General features: G+C 35.1%; 1 protein-coding gene across 5 annotated transcripts in view; it reads right to left on the reverse strand.

The window, feature by feature from the left end:
• The window catches only part of LOC144971125 (rap1 GTPase-activating protein 1-like), a 401598-nt gene that overhangs the window by 347684 nt on the left and 27614 nt on the right, over positions 1-26300 (reverse strand). For 2 of the 5 annotated variants that reach the window (XR_013645071.1, XM_078911553.1), the window contains exon 1: positions 10140-10623. The exons of 2 other annotated variants lie outside the window; for them this stretch is intronic. The gene's annotated coding sequence lies outside the window, so the exon portion shown is untranslated. Of the gene's footprint in view, positions 1-10139; positions 10624-26300 lie in introns of those variants that run through there. One more of the 5 variants, XM_078911550.1, reaches the window with a different exon arrangement.

A 26300-nucleotide genomic window follows, 5' to 3' on the forward strand; every position in this document is an offset into this window, starting at 1 on the left:
ACATTTTGTCTTTGTATCGACATAATTATCTTTAGGGCGAGATTTATTTAGATCTCTTTCTGTCTAAAACATTATGTCGACAAGTATTGGGGGAGTAGGCGATTCCGATTTTTTGGGAGATGAGTTTTTCAAGTTAATTTTATTTTATTCCCCGTCTTAATTAGGTACATCGTTTAAGATTTTTATCTCAAATAAAAACATGCATTCACATCAACAAACAATACACATACACATACACACACACACACACACACACACACAAACACACAATTCTCACTCTCAATCTATCTATCTCTCTTTCTCTCTTCTCTCTCTCTCTCTCTCTCTCTCTCTCTCTCTCTCTCTCTCTACATATATATATATATATATATATATATATATATATATATATGCATATATGTCTTTGTAATAATTATGAACAACTTCTACAATATTGTTTTGAGCATTCGCTCGCATTATGAAGTTTTCATGATGAGAGCGAATGCTCGAAACAATATTGTAGAAGTTGATCATAATTATACTTGAAATATTTCATAAAATGGCTCCTTATATTAAAACGTTGAGCACTATTATTTCGTGGTTTTTGTTTTTATAATTTATATATATTTATCTATCTATCTTTCTTTCTTTCTTTCACTCACTCTCTCTCTCTCACTCTCTCTCTATCTATCTATCTATCTATCTATCTATCTATCTATCTATCTATCTATCTATCTATCTATCTATCTATCTATTTCTCTCATAATTTATGAATAATTGCACAATTAAACAATATATCTTACAATAATTTATAGGCTCTATGCTATAACAACTCCCATTCTGATCCTCCTACAAGTCATCCTCCTTCTCCTTCTCCTCCTCCTTCTCCTTCTCCTCCTCCTCCTCCTCCTCCTCCTCCTCCTACTACTACTACTACTACTATTACTACTACTACTACTACTACTAATAATATATAATAATAATAATAATAATATATAATAAATAATAAAATAATAATATATAATAATAAAATATATAAAAATAATAATAATAATAATAATAATAATAATAATAATAATAATAATAATTAATAATAATAATAATAATAATAATAATAATAATAATAATAATAATAATAATAATAATAATTAATAAATAATAATAATAATAATAATAATAATAATAATAATAATAATAATAATAATAATAATAATAATAATAAATAATAATAATAATAATAATAATAATAATAATATATAATAATAATAATATAATAATAATAATAATAATAATAATAATATATAATAATAATAATAATGATAATAATAGTAATAATAATAATAATAATAATAATAATAATAATAATAATAATAATAATAATAATAATAATAATAATAATAATAACAACAACAACAACAATAATCATCATCATCATCATCATCATCTTCCAGATATTAACAATGATGTGTTGACAATTATTCACGATTAGAGCGAGTAACCTTGATTGTTATCAGTGCTGTGTTATTTATATTGCGAGATTGCAAATTGCCATCAATCATCAATGCCATGACATCTAATACATTGTGTATTAGGCATGGACAATGAACAGACTGTCAGAATATATTGATCTTTAACCACTTAACTCTCTCCTTACCAGACATTTTCAGGATTATCCCCAAAACTTCACATCCAACTAACACAAATATATATTTTTTATCACTCAAACACAATAGAATTAAGTTCTTGCGATACATTATTTCATTAGCAAAATATGCTTTACAACACACTGTTCATTTTCCTTAAATTTTATTATGTACAAAAGAAATTTGATTAAGAAAAATGTTGGTTGTATCGTAACGAATGTGACGATTTTCCTATAGTTGGTAAGGAGAGGGTTAATTGAGGTCTTCTAGATAAAAAAAACTCGAATGTAAACATTTGGCCATAAAACTCGTCCTTCTTCAAATTTCGATCGTTTTAAATTGCCCTTATCTTTGCAAAAGCTCTCTAACCTGGGACTTTCTCTCCCGTCAATCCGGTTTTTTCAGTAATGTACTTACGTACCGAAACGTTCCGTGTTTGGCATTTTGTTTATTTCTTTTTACAGTCCACAACTTCTATCAGCTTAGTATTGATTTTCCAGAGTGCGACAGTTAACTTGTGTCGGTGTTAATGGGAAATAACACCATTTAAAAAGGAGGATAAACAAGCTATATAGTGGATAATTAGCAATACTCTTTTTCATTGTCGATTACGTGACAGGCATAGAGGAAGGGAAGACTGGAATCAAACCAAAAAAAAACTGCGATTATTCCAGGGTTATGATGTCGTTGTTGTTGGGAGGTTTTTTGTGGGGTTTTTTTGTTGGCGGTGTTGATGATGAAGGTGATGATAATGATAATGATGATGATGATGGTGGTGGTGGGGGGTGGTAGTGATGATCATGATGATGATGATGATGATGATGATGATGAGGAAGATGATGATGATGATGATGATGATGATGATGATGATGATGATGATGATGATGATGATGATGATTATGATGATGATGTATTGGTTTTGATGCACGTAGAAACAAAAGGTAGGCTACCTGAAAAAATTGCAAATAAATGTGCTCGCCATGTTAATGAGGTAGGTAATATGTCGTAAAGAACTGAATGAAGAAATTTGTGTTAATATTAAATCTGAGAAAGAGTCGGAAATTTAACACTTTTGAAGTTTAAGAACTAAGACTTCATCTCCTCAATGATTTAGTTGAGAATTCAACAATAAGCATCCGGTTCACACGGACGTGATACCGTTTTGAGACGAATCGTCACAAATTCTCTATCTAAACAAAGGCACGATGCAATGCCTGCTATAAAAACTACACCAGCACGCAAGGGAAATCAAAGGGGGTGGTAAAGGCAATAGATAATAAACAATTGCCATGTTACATTTTTTTAAATGAGCTTTTATATAGCGCAATATCCACTAAACGTGCTCAAAGCGCTTTACAAGGGGTCCCTGGCCAACAGCAACATTTAACATTTTAGAACAAGACATGACGCCTGTAAGGCGATATTATAATTTTTTCGGACAGAGACAACGCTGTTGACGGCCAGGTACTCATTTTACACCTAAATACGGTGAGAGAATGTGAGTAAAGAGCCTTTTCCAAGGACTGAACTATGTGCCGAGCGAGGCTCAATCCCAGGACCTTCCGATCCGAAAGCGAGTGTCATACCACAAGACCACATAGCCGCACATGCACGATCTATCTCTTAAATCTGACTATCTAATCGAATTTGTAACACATAGTGTGTTTGAAGACTTGAAAGTTTGAAAGCAATCCTTCCAAATCACTAAGCCCATGGAGCTGGAGTTTATCCCTTTGGATGGGAAGATATTATTTGTCTATTGCAAAGTTTGAAGACGTATAATGCTATTTTTTTAAAAACCGTTTTATACACAGAATAAATTTACATACGAATATAAAATATTAAACACCGTTCCTCTTTTGGGGGGAAATTTATTTTGGATCTGGATGTTTTCGTTTCCGGAGCATATGTTATGAATTAGATTATGTAAAATGTATGCGTATAACGTGACAATTGATAACTTAGCATCTGTTACGAGAAATTTTTGCATATTTCCGTTTCTTGATATTTTTATTGGTCCTGTCACATGCAAAATACTCAGTTAAACATCATACTGTATGAACTGTTTAAGTCCGCTTAGTGATAAAACTAAAACAGAACGGTAAAGAAAAGACACTAAATGAAAAGATTTACCAAAATATTAATCCTATAAACATTTTCTGGATCCCATCAATTTGCTGTCTCTTTATTTCTAGTTTGTTGCAGGAAAGAAATAGCGTGCTTATAAAAATGTCAAAATATTTTTAATTAGATTATGCACAATGTTTGTTTGAGTACTGAAAGTTAATTCCAAAATCCCTTTAAGGTCAATAACCCCAGTAGAAAAATCTCAAATGTCCCTATTTCAAAATCATCTTTTGGGTGTCAACTAATGAATTTTAATCATGTAGACACCACAATCAAGATTTTGACGGTTTATGGTGTGAAACTCACTGAAGTCTCGATAAAGAGCGCTATACAAATATGCTGTTATTATTTATCATTGTTTTTATTATTATTATTATTATTATTATTATTATTATTATTATTATTATTATTATTATTATTATTATTATTATTATTATTATTACCATTGTTATATTATTATCATCATCATCATAATCATTACCATTGTCGTTTTCTTAAAACAACTCACTATTGCAAAATACATCCATTATAAAGCCAAGAACAGTTTGATTTATCAATAAGCACGTCTTATAAATAATTCTATCAGCTTTTTCCGTTTTAGAACGAGGATTGCGAGTCCCAGGAGAGAGAGAAATAAAGGGATTAACTGACAGAGACTGATAGACATCTCCCTCGATAAGAATCAAAGGATGATTGATCCGATTCAGAAAAATGATCGCTCAATGAAGTGGGCGATGATCACCAATACATTAGAACGTGACATATGAACTTGCGGGGGTCCTGGTTGCTTATTTGGTAGAGTACAACCTTCACAGGGAAGGATTCTGAATGAAGTCGAGATTGAGATTTTTTTTTTTCTGATACCCTTGTCCTACCAGAATTGATTAGGTGGCTGGGTCTGTTATGTATGGCAAAATACTTTGCGATATCCTAGCATCCTATCCAAAGGGTAACAAGCAATTGATTTTGTCCGCTGAACTCGATAGAAGCCGGGATAAACTTTGACTCCCTGGGCTTTAGGATTCTGATGTACTACTTCTTAATCTGAATTTAATTTAATCGCTATATTATTCGTACATTGAGAGAAGAACTTTGAGAGGAGTTTTCTATCTGGAACTAATTTGATGCACGTTTAGTGGATATTGCATTATATAAATTCTCAAGTTTATTTTATCTTCCTTGGAAATATTCTTCTTCATATATTATGTCAGTAAAGACTGACTTATCTTCATAGTGTTTGTTTTTAATTAGATCACTGGAATGGATTTTAATTAGCATATTTTACGAAGTTATATTTGTGTTAGGAAATTCTTTGGATTCGAAAATTCATTCTAGGATCCACTCAAGATAAGATCCAGTTTTCTCCTTCTTTTTCCCTGTTTGTCTGTAACTTCAACATTTTGAAGATTCCTAAGATTTTTTTGCATGGTTCTTTCAATGGAGATGTGATAATAGTTCATTGTGTCACAGTTGACGGTTTGAAAAAAATACAAATGAGCGCCCACTCTAGTGGGGACCAATAAACTTTGATGTTCTCTTAATTTTTTTTTGAGTATCATTCTTATCGATTTGGCCACAAGAAAGGAGATTTATAAGCTATCTTGTCCAAGCATTTGCTTTCTCCTCTCATCTATTCATAGAGACGTCATGCAAGTAAACAAGTCAACTTTTAAATCATCCAGCAAGTAGTAACGTTTACGAAAAGGGGCCAAAACTTAATAGAAACGATTTAACGAAAAGAGGTTTACTATTCGTGGATGTGTTTTATCTCTTCGATGGAATACGCAAGATGCTATTATTAGCCCAGTTTCTTTGATGAGCTAGTAAAAGCATCATCATCATCTTCAACATCATCATCATCATCATCATAATCATCATCATCACCATCATCATCATGACCTTTATTTATCGTTATCATCGTTATCATTCACATTTATAAAATATGTTATTACGTCTTTCAGTACATCGCTTGATTTTTTGTTTTTCTCTACCACTTTATCTAGTGCATGCGACCTCGTTAGATGTTGCATTTTCTCTTTTCTAATATCCATAGCTATGAACTCAGTCACATCCGAGTCGAACTGGGCATTGTATGTAAAATGTCTTACTCAAGGCTAGAATGACAGACAAAGATGGACACAAGAGTTAGAACCAGCTTTACTTATTAATGCCCTCTTATGGTCATTGACCTCATCCATTGTTATCTGAATTTTTCAAAAGTAATGACAGGCTATTCATGGCAGCATAAATGTCACGAAAATACCGATTTAACCAGTTAACTGCCGCACTCTGGAAAAACATGCATTTAAGAAATTTGGCCAGAAAACTCGTCCGTCAAATATCGATCAATTTAAATGACCCTTATCTTGGCAAAAACTCTTAAACCTGGGACTTAAATCCCAGGTTTGAGAGTTTTTGCCAAGATAAGGATCATTTAAATCAAACCGATATTTGGGATTCGAGCCTCTTTGATTCACAGTCTGACACAAAATTCATGTTGGTGAAGTGGTTTCGAGGCTATCACCCGTGTGGTCAAACCATCTCCTGGTAACTACTGTAAGCTCCGGCCAAGACTAGGCTAAACTTCACTCAGGGACCGGGTACTCGGCGATATAACTGGCAAAAGGGGGAGAGTCTGGTCCCCTTAACAAGCGGCATGTGGGCCCACCGTCATGTAGAACACGCCCTAGTGCCCATGCATCAGCCTCTCAGCTATGGGTAAAGAGCAAATCCGAGGTAGATTGAGCTCGCGAGCCTTGGAAGGCAGTCGATCTAGGAGAGAGACAACGCTGATTTCAAACTCGGGCAGATGGAGCTCGTAAGTATTGGAATACAATTGTCTAAGGTATGGAAACCCTGAAAGAAAATATCCCTAATGTCCTAATGCCTTGTTGGTAGGTCTTAGTTGACCAAAGGCTAAGGAAGCAAATCCTAACAGAAAAGCAGGACGAAGACGAAGCAGCTCGGCTGAGAGGCTTAAATAGCCCGGACAGATGTAATTTCCGAACCCGAAAACTGGAGTTACAGGCATGATCATAGTTGAAGGACGAGTTATCGGGTCAAATTTTTAAATACATATTTTCCCAGAGTACGGCAGTAAACTAACTGGTTAATATAGTTGAAGTCTCTTAGCTTCATACAATGGTTAATACCATGATCAGTCGGGTTATATGAGGAAGATAATGATATGCTATGTGATACTATTGTGAACGTGGATGTGAAAATACAGACGAGTCCTTGTTTATTTGTCATGAAGCTGGAAATTTATTCGAGTACACTACGGCAAATCAGTTAAAGTTAAAATCAAATAGCAGTTGAATTTTGGTTCGTAAAAAAAGTAAATGAAATTACCGAAATAAGTTCGATTTACGCAAGTGAAGAAAAATAATTACACTTTAGGAAGTGGTAAACAATTTTTAATATTCATTCATTTACCACTTTCATTAATTCGACGCATTAAAAAAATCTGTAGATCCGTTTTAATGTCCTTCAATTCTAAATCAAAATATTATAAAGACAGACGTAGGCTGTAAAAGTCAAAGATCTCATTGGTAATCCAAAGGACAAACTTTCAATCCAAAGACAGAGGGGGAATTACAATAGTGCCATCCATTCACCCAAGTGCATTCCTCTAATAAGTACAACACAGTTAGAGGGGGACTTACAATAGTACCATCCACTCACCAAAGTACGTTCCTCTAACCATTACAACATAGAGGGGGACTTACAATAGTGCCATCCACTCACCCAAGTACGTTCCTCTATCCATTACAACATAGAGGGGGACTTACAATAGTGCCATCCACTCACCCAAGCACGTTCCTCTAACCATTACAACATAGAGGGGGACTTACAATAGTGCCATCCACTCACTAAAGTACGTTCCTTTAACCATTACAACATAGAGGGGGACTTACAATAGTGCCATCCACTCACCCAAGTACGTTCCTCTAACCATTACAACAGAGAGGGGGACTTACAATAGTGCCATCCACTCACCCAAGTACGTTCCTCTAACCATTACAACATAGTTTTTTAATCTCCTAACACTCACTCAAAGATCAATAACGCAGACCACTCTCCGCTAGATTTACCAGTTATTTACCTTACTGTAGAAAACACGTATTTAGAATTTTGGCCTTAAAACTCGTCCTTCAAATATCAATAGATTTAAATGACGCTCATCTTGGCAAATCCCAGGTTTGAGAGGCTTTGCCAATATGAGGATCATTTAAATCGATCGATATTTGAAGAACCAGTTTTAAGTCCAATTTTTTAATCTGTGTTTTCCACAGTACGGCAGTTAACGGATTGAAATAATATCAAGCTGTCTACTTTCTGTTGGACGCTTTGACAACATACATTCGGCATATTATTTTTTGGGGGTGACAGCTACTATGGGAATGACAGCTACGACTTCACTTATTTTATGCTAAATCTTGAAAATACATATTATATATACATATATATATATATATATATATATATATAGTGATCAATAAATGGTAAAATTCAAACGTTTACAATAATCTACATCAAATCGAAAATGAATTAATAATAATAATAATAATAATAATAATAATAATAATAATAATAATAATGATCATCATCGTCATCATCATCATTTTAAGATTAATGTTTAAACATTTTGATTATAAAAATTAATAATTAATGAGAGAGAGAGAGAGCGAGAGAGAGAGAGAGAGAGAGAGAGAGAGAGAGAGAGGGAGGGAGGGAGGGAGAACGAAGTTGACGTCACTCGGGTCTTTGTTATTGTTTTCTGCCAATTAATTCTCACTAAACTGTATTAACCAGACTATAAATGTTCAAGGTTACACATAGCTTTGTGTGTTGATTCGTTATACTTCCGGATGGCAATGTTGTGAGCTTCTTAGCCAAGCGCATACCATCTGTATCTTTTCTGAATTCTGTCACTTTAACCTTGCATCGTCTCTCCCTCTCTACGTTTTTCCTCTTCCCTCAAAATCTCTCTCTCTCTCTCTCTCTCTCTCTCTCTCTCTCTCTCTCTCTCTCTCTCTCTCTCTCTCTCTCTCTCTCTCGGAATGTTGAACTTTTATGTCAAAGCATGTAATCGTAAAAATAAAAAAAAACATAATGAGAGTGGAATATAAGATTAATTGACTCTCCCGTGTGTGTTTAATCCCTTTTTTCAAAATGAAAAAGATAGCATAAATATAAGAAGACCATCGGCTAATTTAAAAAGAGCACAGGAATATATCAAATAGCAATCCATCCGTGTGACTAGTTTGAGATCACCCTAAAGTTTCACCTACTCACTGATACAGAATCCGACCAAGCAGATTTTACACCTACATATCTAGAAGTGAAAAATACATGCACACTATGTTCATTTTATTCAAAAGCTAAAAAAAAAAACTTTTCTCTCACCAAGATGTCATCTGAATGTCTCCCCACCAACAAAAGACTCCTGACAGGGCTCAAGTGAAGACCAATTAAAAATTTTCAGTCTAGAGTAATGGTATATTGTCGGATGGGGGAAAATAGCAAAGAGGAAGGCATGTGGATAATCCAGCACCACAGGAACAGCCCTGAGAAGAAATTGCACCGCAGCGGTGCAATTTAAGAATAATTATATATTAGAAAAAAAATGTGAAGCGGTCACTAATTTCAATAATGAGAGATAGATGGTGAGAAGTGATATTTGAAAATAGAGAAGACAATATAGGTAGAATGAAATTGACGTCATTCCAGTCTTTGTTGGTGTTGTTTTTTTGTTTTTTTTTATTTTTTTTTTTTTTTTGTCATTTGCGTTTATGAGTAATTCTCACTAAACTTTTAACCAGACTATAAACGTTTACGGTTATACATAGTTTTGTGTGTTTGTTCGTTATACTTCCGGATGGCAATGTTGTGAGCTTCTTAGCCAAGCGCACACTATCTATGGATAGAACGAAGATGACGTCACTCAGGTCTTTGTTATTGATTTTTGCCATTCACGTTTATGAGTAATTATCACTAAACGGTGTGAACCAGATTACAAAATTTCATGGTACTCATAGTTTTGTGTGTTGGTGCGGTATACTTCCGGGTGGCAATGTTGTGAGCATCTTAGCCAAGCGCATACTATCTTATCATGGTGTCATGTTGCCAAATCCTGTATCCAATTGATACATGGACACACAGGCTATCTGAGAGAGAGAGAGAAGGGGGGGGGGGAGGTCGGGGGAGAGGAGGGAGAGAAAGGGAGGGGAAGGAGGGGGAGGTCGGGGAGCACGCAATAGCCACTTAGCTGTCCAGCCATTGGCTCCTGACACTGCGATATTTCTATTGTTTTAATCTAGCACTTCTCCGATGCATATCCTTTTATTAAATCAATTGAATAAAAAATAAAAGCCATATCATTCTTACCTGATGTTTTCCTTCCCGGGCAGAGTCCAATAATTTATATATATATACCTCCTTGAAGTATAAAATGCTCAAAGCATTTAAAATGTAGAAAAATATCCGATTGGATTCTGAGTCGATTGAAATATCAATTAATGTCCTTATAACTGTTTACAATCACAATTTCATAAACATTGTTGTCCGTGAAAGAAATCAAAATAAAGGCACAACCTTGCTTTTTAAGTATTTAAAATAATTTTAACGGTAACCATTTGGGAATGAAAATTTAATAAGCTCAAATTATTTTTCAATTTTATTATTTATTTTCTAAATTGGCACAAGGAAAAATAATGTTACACATTAGATTCTGACCCGGTGTACCAATGGCTAATGAAAACATTAAAGCACAAGACAAACGTGTATTTCAAAGACGAGTTAGCGCAATCAAGCCATGTAACAGCATAATATAGAATCGTGCCATAAGTTAAAATTCACTCACTGCACTGACACCGCAAACATAATGTCACTTACTAATACTCGTACCGTCAAGGACTATTGACACCTCTCTCTCTCTCTCTCTCTCTCTCTCTCTCTCTCTCTCTCTCTCTCTCTCTCTCTCTCTCTCTCTCTCCACTCACTCCTTCCTTCAAAGAGACAATGATACACACGATCGCCAACACTATTTGAGTCTATTTGCTAACTCACGCACAGTTTGTCTTTCACGGCTCACGAGGAACGCGACAGTGCAACATGACACAAATTGGCAGTGAAAATCTGGATTTTCACGGCGTCTTCTTCGCGTCTCTATTATTTTTTCTTTCCTCCTCCCCCCCCCCCCCCCCCCCCCCCCCCCCCCTCCCTCCTCCCTCATCCCTCCATACCAATGATTGCTGGGCACATTTACTGTGATACCAGCGAACGGTACTCTCGATTAAACGGACATGACAGACCAGAGAAATAGCGGTGTTCAGCGGGAGGCCTATAATAATAATAATATTAATAATTTTCTAAATCTTTCACAGGGAAAAATAGCACTGTTGATCCCAATATCATTCTCATAGCATTGTTAATTTATCTCACGACATTTTCTGCCCAATCCTATGAGTGCCCCTGTAATGTGCTTACGTTCTGAACAACTTATACAACTCATGTGAATCCTGCCCTTGAAGATATTTCCTTCTTCTTCTTCTTCTTCTTCTTCTTCTTCTTCTTTTTCTTCTTCTTCTTCTTTTTCTTGTTCCTCTACTTCTCCTCCTCCTCCTACTTCTCCTCCACCTCCTCATCCTTCTTCTTCTTCTTCTTCTTCTTCTTCTTCTTCTTCTTCTTCTTCTTCTTCTTCTTCTTCTTCTTCTTCTTCTTCTTCTTCTTTTTCTTCTTCTTCTCTCTCATCATCATCATCATCATCTTCTCTTCTTCTTCATCATCTTCTTCTTCTTCTTCTTCTTCTTCTTCTTCTTCTTCTTCTTCTTCTTCTTCTTCTTCTTCTTCTTCTTCTTCTACACCACTTAACTTTTGGATACGACGTTAGTCTATCGCAAAATGCTTTACGTCAGATCTAAACAGACCCAGCTATTCAACCACTCACTGGGTGGACAGGAAGGTCAGCCTGCACCCGAGATCGATTTCGGTCGCTTTGCGTGTGAAGCAGATGCTCTACCAACTGAGGTATCGGGACCCTATCTGCCGTCTTAATGAAAAAGACCGTAGGTAGGTGGCTTCTTATTCCAAGTAAACATACGGTCTTTATCCTTAAGATGGCAGCTAGGGCTTGCCTAATTGTTTGATATCTTATCCCTGGCTAATATTTGTTGTTGAGTAATTCAAAATCGAAAAAAAAATAACATTAAAGAGAATGAGTAAAGGTCATTATTATCATTAAAACGAATCACGGTGTTTTGGGGATTTTTTAGTGGAGAGTATTGATGCATGCGACGGGCTAGCATCAAATTTGCGCTAGAGAGAGGAACGCTCGATAATATGTGACCAGTCGTCTGAAAGCGGTATTATATCGAGACAGGTTGGGGCCTTAAATGCGAATTTAGAATCGAATTGATAAGTAATACGAATTTTGCAATTTTTGCAATACAAGAAATAGTATATATTCTCTACAATACTTACACTGTCCATTATTGCGGTTGGCGTGTAAGGCACCAGTTCCCTACAATACTTATTTACTGTTTATTTTTGTTGTTGGCGTGCAAAGCAGCAATTCTCTACAATACTTACTTACTGATCATTATTGATGTTGGCATGTAAGGCTGTAATTCTCGACAAAACCCAATTGCTGTCCATTATTGCTGTTGACGTGAAAGGCAGTAATTCTCTATAATACTTACTTACTGCCCATTATTACTGTTCGTGTAAGGCAGCAATTCTCTATAATACTTACTTACTGCCCTTTATGGCTGTTGACGTGAAAGGCAGCATTCCTCTATAACACTTACTTACTGCCCATTATGGCTGTTGACGTGAAAGGCAGCAATTCTCTATAATATTTACTTACTGCTCATTATGGCTGTTGACGTGAAAGGCAGCAATTCTCTATAATACTTTCTTACTGCTCGTTATGGCTGTTGACGTGAAAGGCAGCAATTCTCTATAATACTTATTTACTGCCCATTATGGCTGTTGACGTGAAAGGCAGAAATTATCTACAACATGGATAGCATTTAAACCCAAGATAAATTTTCGTGACTTTAAATTCAATTTCCATCACCTAGTTCGCCCCGAGATAATACCACTTTGAGTCGGTGTGTCACATATAATATTCACATTGAATTTTGCTTGGCCACGGTACCTTCCTGAGGGGATTAACTGAGAGATATAAATATAATTACACTATTTCTTCTTTCTTTTTTTATATATACAATAGCTATCTTTAAAGTCAGGTCAACTGGGAATAGTATTAAAAGAATTCTATTAACCTAAAAGTTATATTATCGTATCCTCATAATTTGAATTAGCAGACATTTTTTTTATACATCGAGTTCAAATGCTTACTGTTATTTAGGATAGGTTTTAAGGATCATCAACTATTTATATTGATAACCAAGATGTGATTTTTGTAACAAGCCATAGAAATGCGATGAGACAAAAAAATATTAAGAAGCGGAGAATCGCGCTAAGGAATTTAAATTGATGGATCTGTTAGAGAAGCTGGATATACAGAAAGATTCCCCTATTGTTTGGTGGGGTTTTGTTTTTGATTTGTTTTTTGTTTTTGTTTTTTTTTTTGGGGGGGGGGTCAGTTTTCAAGCTGAACTGTTCGTTACCCTTGACTCTATTTTTTTCTAAAATGCTCTAATCACTATGGAATAGGCTTCAACAGTTGTGACGTCACTTCCCTCGTAATGACGCATAGTAACTAAGTAACTGGTTCTAAACTATCGGAACAATGGCGGACGCCTTCTCCATCGAGCATAAAAGTGTATCAAGAGGAGAAAACATTATAAATCTGATCATGTTTTGAATTTTATACATTCTGATCAAATGACATGTGAAAAAGTTCTAGCCAGCATGAAGAATAAAAAGTACCGATTTCTTTGTTTAGAACCAAGCTGCTCGTTGCTGGACGGACGTGACATCAGACTATTGAATTCTATTTGGATAAAGGTGAGTTGCTCGTCTATATATGACTACAAGTGACTATAAATAGTCACAAAAGAAAAATAATCATATGAAAATCAATCTGCGCAAAGCAAACGCAATTCTTTTTTATAATTATAGCATTTTAGCCGAGGGAGGGGCAACGCATAGATAGCTTCATATTGATACATGCTATGATTCCTTGTGTGATGCGCCATGTTTGAACAGTCACACCTCTAGGGAGGTGTTTGGGCTCACAGCGGGGATCGATAGTAATGAATTTTCAACTGTCCTTCATCATGTACGGCATTGTTCTCTTTCTCTCTCTCTCTCTCTCTCTCTCTCTCTCTCTCTCTCTCTCTCTCTCTCTCTCTCTCTCTCTCTCTCTCTCTCTCTCTCTCTCTTTCTCTCTCTCTCTTTCTTTCTTTCTTTCTTTCTCTCTCTCTCTCTCTCTCTCTCTCTCTCTCTCTCTCTCTCCTTCCTGCGTCTGGTTGAAAAACAATGTTATATTATATTTTTTTGAGGCAAACAAAGCCGTCACCGGCAAGGTTCTCATTTTACACCTGAGTACTGTGAGAGAATGTAAATAACTTTACGCCGCCTACATTGAGGACTCGAACCAAGTATATATAGGTCCAAGGAGACCGACATATTACATAGTGCGGCTATGCGGTCTAGTGGTATGACACTCGCTTTCGGATCGGAAGGTCCTGGGTTCGATCCTCGCTCGGCGCGTAGTTGAGTCCTTGGAAAAGACTCTTTACTCACATTCTCTCACCGTACTAAGTGTAAAATGAGTATCTGGCCGTTTACAGCGTTGTCTCTGTCCGAAAAAAATTGTTACATCGCCTAACAGGCGTCATGTCTCGTCCTAAATGTTAAATGTCGCTGTTGGCCAGGGACCCCTTGTAAAGCGCTTTGAGCACATTTAGTGGATATCGCCCTATATAAAAAGCTCAAAAGCTCAAAAGACCACAAAGACGCACAAATGATAGGGCAGAAAAGTCGTGAGTGACATCTTCCTGTTCCAAAATCCTTGGAAATATGAATGTAACCAGTCCTTCGGAGGCCTGATAATGAATAGGTTACATGTTGAATCATAACATGGCATAACTATTATAAGAACAAATTCTTATGATTACGGGACGAAAGAGATCGAGGGTGAATGATATGTATTGACGACCAGCATATATTTAGTTTAAAAAATAAGAAGTTACTCTCAAAACAGAAGATCAATTCACACAAGGTATGTATCAAGTCCTCCGAAAGAGTGGCTTTACACTTCCAATGAGATTAGAACCGGTTTTATTAATCCGTTTTTCCCTATTGAAGCATCTGGCTCTCATGTAACTGTAACTAACATAACTGAAAATTGGTCAAAATATAAACCCTTTCAGAATGAGTGTCTCTTTGCAAGTCTATATATATATATATATATATATATATATATATATATATATATATATATATATATATATTGCCATTCGAAACGCCTGAGGTGTATAAAATATTCATGGCACACTCAGTTTTCCTCGATTCAAATGGTAAAAAATGTTTTTACATCGAAATTCATTAAACTCAATAGCAACAAAGGTTGGAGACCCGCGTATATAATCATTTCAAATGGTTTTTCAAAGTCGGTCAATGTCATAATTCAAGTGTTGATAGATTATCTCTTTTTCTTTGTTTCGAAACGATGCATGTAAACAGAATGGTTGTGGTCAGCGTGGACAAGTTACCTGGTCTGATAACCGAACGGAAATATGGGCTTGATTTAACATTTTGTAATGAACTATAGTTTGGTTTGGTGTGAGAGTATTGCCATTACAACAAGGGGCCCATAACAATTCGGGTTATCAAACTGACTAATAAGTAAACGTAGGTAGTAGTAGTAGTAGTAGTAGTAGTAGTAGTAGTAGTAGTAGTAGTAGTAGTAGTAGTAGTAGTGGTGGTGGTGGTGGTGGTGGTGGTGGTAGTAATAGTATTAGTAGTAGTATAGTCGTAGCAGTAGTTGTACCAGTAGCAGTAGTAGTAGTAGTAGTAGCAGTAGTAGTAGTAGTAGTAGTAGTAGTAGTAGTAGTAGTAGTAGTAGTAGTAGTAGTAGTAGTAGTAGTAGTAGTAATAGTAGTCGTAGCTGTAGTTGTGCCAGTAGAGGTGGCAGTAGTAGTAGTTGTAGTAGTAGTTGTTGTAGAAGAGGTAGTATTAGTAGTTGCAGTAGTAAAAGTAGTAGCAATAGTAGTAGTAGTAGTAGTAGTAGTAGTAGTAGTAGTAGTAGTAGTAGTAGTAGTAGTTGTAGTAGTAGTAGTAGTAGTAGTAGTAGTGTAGTAGTAGTAGTAGTAGTAGTAGTAGTATAGTAGTAGTAGTAGTAGTAGTAGTAGTAGTAGTAGTATAGTAGAAGAGTAGTCGTAGAGAAGAAGTAGTAGTAGTAGTAGTAGTAGTAGTAGTAGTATAGTAGTAGTAGTTAGTAGTAGTAATAGTAGTCGTAGCTGTAGTTGTGCAGTAAGAGGTGGCATGTAGTAGTAGTTGTAGTAGTAGTTGTTGTAGAAGAGGTAGTATTAGTAGTTGCAGTAGTAAAAGTAGTAGCAATAGTAGTAGTAGTAGAAGTAGTAGTAGTAGTAGTAGTAGTAGTAGTAGTTGTAGTAGTAGTAGTAGTAGTAGTATTAGTAGTATAGTAGTAGTAGTATAGTAGTAGTAGTAGTAGTAGTAGTAGTTTTAGTAGTAGTAGTAGTAGTAGTAGTAGTAGTAGTAGTAGTATAGTAGTAGTAGTAGTAGTAGTAGTAGTAGTATAGTAGTAGTAGTAGTAGTAGTAGTAGTAGTATAGTATAGTAGTAGTAGTAGTAGTAGTAGAGTAGTAGTAGTAGTAGTAGTAGTAGTAGTAGTAGTAGTAGTAGTAGTAGTAGTAGTAGTAGTAGTAGTAGTAGTAGTAGTTGGTGTTGTTGTTGTCATAGTGGTAGAGAGATTTTGTGGTCTTAAGGTATTTATAACACTCACCTTAGGACCTGTAGGTCCCAGGTTGGAGTCCCGCTCTTGCGGCGGAAAATTAAGTCTTTCGAAAAAGCTCTGCACTCACATCCTCTCACCGTCCTCAGGTGTATAATGAGTACCTGGTCGTAAACAGCTATGTCTCTGTAGAAAAAAGTTATAACATTTCTCTCTTTCTCTCACTCTCTCTCTCTCTCTCTCTCTCTCTCTCTATATATATATATATATATATATATATATATATATATATCAATCTATCTATCTATCTGTCTATCTATCTGTCTATCTATCTTTATACAAGTACCCGCCAACATTCATATCATAATATATAATTATATTTAATTTCAGAATTTAACATAGACAAAACTTTATGCACTTTTTTTTATAGATCCGTTTTGGAGACCGTTATTACTTTTTGTATTACAGAATGGTGTAGAAATGCCAGTATTTGCGACATTAAGAAAATTGATCAGATAATTGATAAAGCCAGGAGTTATACTCACCCAATTTCCAATGTGGAAAAACTGTTCAAGAGATTTTGTCTTAGTAAACTGGAGAAAGTTATGAAGGATGGCGATCACCCCCTTCGCAAATATATTAAGTTCTCCACGAGGGGCCGTCGCCTTATATCTATTAAAACAAAGACAACACGTCACCTTAATTCATTTTTGCCACATGGTGTTCGAATTTTTAACACCCAACTGTGATTTAAATTAAATACTATCTTTTAAATATACACAAACAAGTTCGGACTAAAGTATGGCCTATCTCAATTTAACAGATTAATATATAAAGTGTTGCGATAGGTTCTTGGTTGTATATTTTTACATTTTTGTGCATTTGCATATATATATATATATATATATATATATTATATATATATTGTGTGTGTGTGTGTGTGTGTGTGTGTGTGTATACATTGTCGCCATAGATTCTCAACTTCGTGTTTATACATTTTCATGCATGCCACGTCTGTAAACGAATTTCCATTTTTTTTCGATGAATAAAGTATATATTATTATCATTATATTATGTATATATATATATATATATATATATATATATATATATATATATATATATATATATATATATATATATAGATATATAGATCCATTCCCCTTAGATCTTTCATCTCTCTCTTCTAAATCATTATCCCATCCATCCCTGTCTCCACAATCGACCATAGTGGCTTAATTATACATTCTCCTTGAGTCAACATTTCATACAACAAGACAAACTCCATACATACCCTTGCCAATTGTCACACCCCACACAGTGTAATAACAAGATAATAAATTAACGAATCCTGGACTGCTAACTGTGTGCGTGAGGAACATCACTCTATTGAACGCATTTTCTTCTTTTTAGTCTACTTCTAGTTCTGTTTCGTTTATAATTTACGTGATGATCAATAAAAAAATATAAATAGTATATAAGACTAACATATTTTTTTTTCACTAGTTTGACAAACTAGCATTATCGTTGAAGATTAGTTTGATGATCTTATGAAATTAAGTCAATATGTCAAAGTTTTTGTCAGGTGAACCATCCACAGTTATGATGAGCCTGCTTTTGAGTTTTAGGCTCAAACAATATCTCTAAAAAAAGATAATAAGTCCACCAGCTAAAAGAAATTCGGCATTGGTATTGACTATAAAAACTAGTTGTGTATGGGAAAAACAAGTTGAAATATTCATTAAATGTGGTTGAAGCGGATCCAGATAGCTCAGATGGTAGTGCAATCGCCTCAAACGCAAAGGGGCCGAGATCGATCCCGGGCGAATTCGAGATTTTATTGGACCCCACCCCTGTCCACCCAGCAGTGATTGTGATCTGGCGGAAGTACTTTGCGATAGACTATTGTTCTGTCCAAAGGGTAGCAAGCAGTTGATTTGTCTGTTTCACATTATAGAAACGGGCATTAAACTCTGATTCCATGTGCCTAATGGTTATAAAGGATTGCTTTTTACGGCCCTATTCTTCACGAGGAGAGATGGGAATAAGTGGGTAAATGTGGTCGAAGCGCTTGTTAAAGAGATCCAAGCCAACGCAGCAGTAACACTTAGAACAAGAAGTGTAGCCTCTGAGGCGATATTACCATTCTTTTCAATAGAAACAACGCTGTTACCGGTCATGTACCCAATTTACACTAGAGTTTGGTGAGAACAAGAGAGTAAAGATCCTTTTCCATGGAATCAATATTTCACTACTCTCAGCAGGTTCGTGTTAATAACAGAAATTAGAGAGTGCCAGACCAAAACATAACATTATTTTGATTTACTAGACATCAGAAAATGTGGCGATTGCCGGGCAAGGAGATTTGAGTATACTTCATTGTCTGTGAATTTCATATCTTAAATTCAATTGAACTGTCCTCGGTTGTGTAAAAATCCTTTTTTTTTAATGTTTGTATCTCTTTATTTGGCTGATTTCTCTTTGTATTACTATTTTCTACCCGTCTTAATACATTAACAACAAGTTAAATAAGTTGCGGTTTGACACGGTTGGCGAGAAAAAAAATATATTATTTCTTACTTTTATTTCATGTGATTTTTCTTTTCTGTAACCCTCGTAGTCCTCAGAAAATCTAAAGTTGATCTCAGAGGTGCTCAATAAGATTGGGATCCGGATTTACAGCTGGCACTCGAGAACCGAGGTCTTATTCTCATAAATTATAAATTATAATTGAGCTTTATATAGCGCAAAATCCACTAAATGTGCTCAAAGCGCTTTACAAGGGGTCCCTGGTCAACAGCAACATTTAACATGTAGGACGGATATGACGCCTGTTAGGCGATAGTACGTTAGTTCTCAGTTAGTTGAGGTTGCAACGAAGGCCATGCCGCTCTAAGTTCGGCAGTTGCAAGTGTTCCTAACATTGTTCAACTCGAAATGTTGTTTTCTACAGCGATGTCGAGACACAATTGAGGGGTTGCTTATGTTTCGAGCAAATGTTCGATCATCCTAGGCCATTGTTTCCCCGAGTTATTTGTCCGCCTTTGATCCCTCAGCACAAGCCCTATCATTGTTGCTCGTTGCGATAATAGAATAGCAGGTGGCTCTAATATTGGAAATCTGTACGGCCTCAGCTACTGGCCGCTAAGCTTGAATAATATGGCCAAGTTGACATGCTCTCTCTCTCTCTCTCTCTCTCTCTCTCTCTCTCTCTCTCTTCTCTCTCTGCTCTCTCTCTTCGAGGCTCCGTTTTGGCATGTTTATGAGAGTAAAAGAAATAAAATTAAAGTAAGTGCAGAATTATTTCACAAAGATACTATCAATTTTATTTTTTTTAAACAGTAAATGACTTGAAACCCGGAGAAGACAACATGGCGATTTTTAATCAGGGCCCGTTGGAGCGAAAGGATTCTGTTTCGAGAATGTTACAACTTACGTCTTCACGATTGTCCCACCACATGCTACCTTATTATTTCTTCTTTGCGTCGTTTCCGAAGTCGAAATATCGTTGTCTTACAAAAATGTTCACCACCCACGCTTAGATTGACAGATTGCAATATAACCAAACATGCATGTGTTTTAATAAATGCTGCTTTAATGAATGGGACATAAAATTCTAGACTCTTTTACATTGTTACTCAATAGTAATTAGCGTATAAAATGTTAAGGCACTTTTGCACAAGTGTATATTATATCGTGCAATTTCAACTGCTTAAATTATGAATATTAAATTCAAATGTACAAAATATGGTATTTATTATTGTGATAATTCCCGGACTATTTCGTTCAATTGTTTGTTTATTTGTTGTTTTTGGTTTTGTAGGGGTAAATAATCCAAAAATCTGATTGAATTATACAAATGTCCCCGGGCTATATCTAGCGCTCGATAAAAGTAAACAATTTGTTGACAACAGAAACTTTACTTTCTGGGAATTTAAGAGGATTATATTATTTGATTGCGACAATCTAAAACATGCTAATTTCCTACCAATTATCAAATAAAATAATTGAAGATTACCTGAAGCTATTTCGTTGTCGGTAAGAGTATAACAATGCCATATACTGAAAAACATCACAAAAATGTTGGCTAGAAAACTCATCCTTCAAATGTTGGTCGATTAAAATAACCTTCATCTTATCCACACAAAAAAAAAAAAGAAAAGAAAAATAATTCTCAAATCTATGATTTAAAGGAAGCCAAGGTGAAGGTCATTTTAATCGATCAATATTTGAAGGACAAGTTTTCTGGCCAATTTTTTAATGTGGTTTTTTAGAGTACGGTAAAATGGCAGGATTTCTTAGACGATTCAAATTGATATTTAAATCAAAACGAATTGACAGATAGGTTGGCAATTCACGTCTTACAAACTTGACCTACTTCGTCAATCCGGAACAAGCTGTTGTTTATGTCTAATTTGTCCCATAAATAGTATTCACTGTATTAAACACAAAAAAGGGACAGAATCCGTGACATTCCACTATTAATATAAAAATGATGAAAATGAGATAATTTAAGTTATTATAAATCAAAGAAAGAAACCAACCCCCATTCCTTCTATGAAGACATTTATTTTAAGTCCATGTTCGAAACCTAAGTAGAATTTTTCAATTTCAAGCCTCTAATTAACCCTGACATGCTGTTCTGGGACGGCCGATCATTCCTATCATCAAGAACGGCAGTGGCAGCGTCTAATGTAATCACACTACAATACCGTTGAAAACTGATAAAGTCAACAACACCGTTGAACCAAATTGATTGGTTGACCTTAAGCAAGGTTGACATTATAAAGTATCAATAGAATATGAGACAGTGTGGCTCAGAGGTACCGAGTTCAAATAACTGTTACGTTGTGTGGCCTTGAGCAAGTTACCTCGCCCTCGCTCAGTTTGTGGCGCTGCACTGCGGCTGACGCCTGGGTTATTCTAATCTTCCCTTGGAATAGACCCTAGAGACACATATCCCCTATGGGATGAATAAAGGGAATTATTATTATTATTATTATTATTATTATTATTATTATTATTATCATTATATTATTATTATTATTATTGAATTATTAGAATACACTCAGATAAAGCAAAAGAAAATTTGGGACCAATAAGAGGAGTTGACTTTAAGATAAGTTGACTTTAAGAGTATTGGCTTTATGTGGAGTCCACTGTGATAATATTACGATCCATTCAGGCGACGAAACCACTACGCTTTTCTGAACAGCCTTAGAATGGTGGTGCTATGTTAAGTCGAACAAGGCGACATAAAGAGAGTTTCAAGTTTTAATGACAAGAAGTTTATTTTAGTTTATGTCACTTTAATTTTTTAACTCTCTCCTTACCAGCCATTTTCAGGATTTTCCCCAAAACTTTGCACCCAACTAACACAAATATACATTTTTATCACTCAAACACAAAAGCAGTAAGTTCTTGCGATATATAATTTCTTTAGCAAAACATGATCTATACAACACACTGTTCATTTTCTTTAAATTTTATGACGTACAAAGGAAATTTGAATAAGAAAAATTTTGGTTGTATCGTAACGAATGTGACGATTTTCCTGTAGTTGGTAAGGAGGGGGTTAAGAAACTATATCTAATGAACTCAAAAAAGCATAGATAATAATTAAAATAAAGTTGAAAATTGTGAGTGTAAATTCAATTTTTATCGCCGGGACCATTCCGGTATAATGTTGTTAAGGAACGACAGACTACATTTTAGATTTTAAACACATCTTCAATTATTCTTTATACTGTTTCTTTATCTTTTGCACACCTTCCATTTTACGGTCGGACTCAAAAGAAACACGTTTTTAACATTTTTGCCAGAAAATTTTTCCTTCAAATTTCGATCGATTAAAATAACTCATCTTGTCAAAAGAAAACTCTCAAACCTTGGACTTTAATAAAGTTCCAGGCTTCAGAGTTTTTGACAAAGGGAGGATCATTTTACTCAATCATTAATTGAAGGACGAGTTTTCTGGCCAACATTTTAAAAATGTGTTGTTTTTATTTTTATAGTAGATATAGCACTTTACTAAACGGTAATAAGCAAAACGTCAAAACATTCAGAAACATTGCCTTTAAACATTTGAATAATTGCCTCAACTCTCTCCTTACCAGCCATTTTCAGGATTTTCCCCAAAACTTTACACCCAACTACAACAAAAATATATTTTTTATCACTGGATACAATAATAGCGGAAAGTTCTTGCGATAAATAATTTCTTTAGCAACATACTCTACAACACACTGTTCATTTTCTTTAAACGTTATGATGTACAAGAAAAATTTGAATAAGAAAAATGTTGGTTGTATCGTAACAAATGTGACGATTTTCCTGTAGTTGGTAAGGAGAGGGTTAATGTTTTTGTTTTCCTTCAAATTATGATTACTGTCAATATGCAATTCTAACCTAAATATTTAAAAGATACTAGACCCGTCTACACGTGACGACGAGATAACCACTTAGTCAACAACTTTCCTATAGCGTCAACTGTTTGATTTGATTTTCTCTATACGGTATTCTGGAAATAATTGCTTAATAGCCGCTTTTATTATAACGTTTACTTCAAATACAACTTTAATTCCACGACCATTAGCATGAACATTGGTCGCAATTGTCAATTATTGGTGTTGATTACGAACTGAAACATGAAGTAATGAGGGGAATTAAGGATATATTAAAGTCTATTTACGATGATCGAATTAGTCAGAATGGAAAGTATATTTGAGATCAATAGGTAAGTGGTGATACAGTTGGTGATTAGAGAGAGGGAAATTGAACTGTTTGTTTTTTGTTTTGTTTTTTTGTCCAGCTATATACTTAGTGGGGTTCATTCAAGGTAACTGAAAGAAACTTAATAAAACTGTAAATTAAGGACGAAATCGCATCAATGCTGAACACAATATTAATCGGATATGCGTGAAACACAATTGATTATCAATGATGGCATAGGACCTGCGTGAACATATTGGCAGGCCTGATAACCGAACAAAATTGTGGGCTTGTTTTAACATTGTTGGAGAATGTTTTGCGTTGGTCTGGGAGTGTTTTATGAGCCCATAACATTTTGGGTTACCAGACCTCGCTGGACAAATTCCCAAAAGGCAAAGACTAGATTAAAACAAAATCTCTTTAAAAGCGTTAAGCTGAATTTTGTCAGAAGTAGGGCATAAAGAATAATGGAATATTTATTCAACCAGTATATAAAATATTATTGAGTGGCATTGCAAGTTTCTAGCAACAGGATGTATGTTGACCTTCCACAGTATGTGGACTGAAGAGAACATTGACGCTGATTGAGCGTCTGAGGCTATATATTTTTTCAAGTCAACACATCAACACAGCCAAGAACTCTAAATAATCTGAACAACTGTCAAGCGAATATTGACACAGGACTTAAAATACAAATCTTACACTGTATTTGTCCATCAATGAATTTCTACAACAAACAAACCCGCAGGCTATCCATGTTCGATCAAGACAATCAAGGTTTTCTAGATAACCTTTGGTTCAGTGATAAAGCCCGCTTCTATGTAAGTGATCACATAAGCTCTAGAACAGTATGTTTACTACGGCAACAAAGCCAAATATTGTCATTGAACGAACCCTTCATTAGAGGGAAGTTACTGCTTGGGGTTGCCATGAGCTCTAATGGTTTGATTGATTCATACTGGTTTATGAATGAGATTGGGGCAACAAAAACATTGAACTCTGAGCCTTACAGTATGGTATTAAAACATTTCTGGTGAGCATTGAGTGGTTAGTGGTGACAATGACAGAGTGACTCGCTCAGGGGTCGATGAAAGTCGGAGCAGCCCCCGATAAATACAAAAGTGGTTGAAGTAACTTTTGTCACTCGGTTCGTCAGAAAAGAGATTCCATACACTTGGGCACACCACAGTCTTGATTTAAAGCTTTTTTTTTCTTTTGGGATAACTAAAAGACTAGTTGACGAGTGACATTTGTAAGGACAGTGCGACGATGAGAAGAGCCAACAAACAAATACAGCACACTGTCTCCAACCATTAGTGAATTAAAGTTAACGTTAAAGAGGACATGTAGAAAACGTTAAAAGTTTTATTATATCATAAACAAAAATATGCTTTATGAAAATACACTTGCACAGATTCGCAATTGTTAACTTTGTTCACTCAAAATTTCATTGGTCTATCTTTTATAGATTTTGCACAAGAGTATTCCTTTTCTGTTACCTTGATAATTACACATCCAGTATGTATTAATCTATCCACATGCACTCATATCTCTCTCTCTCTCTCTCTCTCTCTCTCTCTCTCTCTCTCTCTCTCTCTCTCTATCTATCTATCTATCTATCTATCTATCTCTATTTATCTATCTTTGTATCTATCTATCTCTTTCTTTCTTTCTCTCTCTATCACACACACAAACACATATACACTCTTTCTCACTTTCTTTCTTTTTTCTTTTAATTCTCTCTCTCTCACACACACACACACACACACACCTCTCTCTCTCTCTCTCTCTCTCTCTCTCTCTTTCTTTCTTTCTTTCTCTCTCTCTCTCTCTTTCTCTCTCTTTCTCTCTTTTCTTTCTTTATTTCTTTCTCTCTCTCTATCACACACACACACACACACACACACACAAGCACGCATACACTCCTTTCTTTATTTCTTGTTTATTTTTATTCTCTCTCTCTCTCTCTCTCTCTCTCTCTTCTCTCTCTCTCTCTCTCTCTCTCTCTCTCTCTCTCTCTCTCCTAATAAGACTTCATTTAATGAAAGAGGCAAATGTTTTTGCATTCAATTTGTCTTTCATTGCTTTATGCACAAATTTAGGATTAATCTAGGAATATTATCAAATTTCATTATAATTAGTTTCATTTCTCAACTCTTGATGTTTCCTGTGAAACAATTTGAGCTCGAAGGGACTATCATCTGTTCATTGTTTACATTAGAAACCTTTCAGATATATTTTATATTTGAATAAAGGTTCGGCAAAGTCCAGATCTGGGTGCTTCAAACTCCAAACTCAGAGAATGTTATTGCATTTTGATTAAGACAAATGTTTACACACACACACACACACACACACACACACACACACACTCACGCACGCTATATAATATATATATATATAATAATTATATATATATATATATATATATATATAATATATACATAATATTGTCTTTGCCATTGCATTGATAAAGAATAATCAGCATAAAAGCTACATCATTAGATATGTTCAAAATCTAAAGGGGCTGGGGTAAAATAAGAGGCTTAATATGGATCTTATCTAACGGATTAGAATGTCTTCTAATTTAACCATCTAGTTTTCTCTTCAAAACCTAATTACGGTTATTACTTTCATCACAAAGGGAAAGGCTTCCACTTTTCAGTTTTAAAAAATGATGATTAGACTTCCTATGAACAGACATAAGATTAGCTACATTTACAAATGAGATGAGGAGTCTACCAATCAGAATATTTCTTGGATGTTCCATAAAAAGTAATAATTTTTATTGTTCTTTTGCAATTTACCCGATGTTCAATGTTTTATTCATTTTCCTAGCAGGCTATGTTGATCTAAACTTCAATTTTACACAGTGCTCTATTGTTTTAGCAACGCGTGTACTTAGGAGGATGGAAGTAGGACATCTACTAAGAACGTCATTTGAGTAGA

This window comes from Berghia stephanieae, chromosome 4 (genome assembly GCF_034508935.2).
Source record: "Berghia stephanieae isolate SIO BIC M18660-M18661 chromosome 4, UCSD_Bste_1.3, whole genome shotgun sequence".
NCBI lineage: Eukaryota > Metazoa > Mollusca > Gastropoda > Nudibranchia > Aeolidiidae > Berghia > Berghia stephanieae.